We start from the raw sequence: 240 nt of genomic DNA, 5'->3' as shown, positions 1-240 counted from the left end.
AGCTGGCTCATACGAACACGATCGAGCGGCAGTGAATCGAGGCAAAGAGGAAGGTACCACTCTGCGGCCGCAGGAGGAATCACTTCGTCGGGTACCTGGACCGGTGCATGTTCCTCAAGCACTACCGGGACACTTCCTGCGCGTGCTGCAGCGTCGCTGCATCCTCCGACCTACGACCTGCCATCCGCAGCGAGCATCCACCCCCATCCCAGCTCAGCATCTATCAATCAGGTTAGTACC

This window comes from Penaeus monodon, chromosome 22, assembly GCF_015228065.2.
Source record: "Penaeus monodon isolate SGIC_2016 chromosome 22, NSTDA_Pmon_1, whole genome shotgun sequence".
Classification (NCBI taxonomy): domain Eukaryota; kingdom Metazoa; phylum Arthropoda; class Malacostraca; order Decapoda; family Penaeidae; genus Penaeus; species Penaeus monodon.
The sequence above is the reverse complement of the archived record's forward strand: the minus strand, read 5'-3'. Positions refer to the sequence as shown.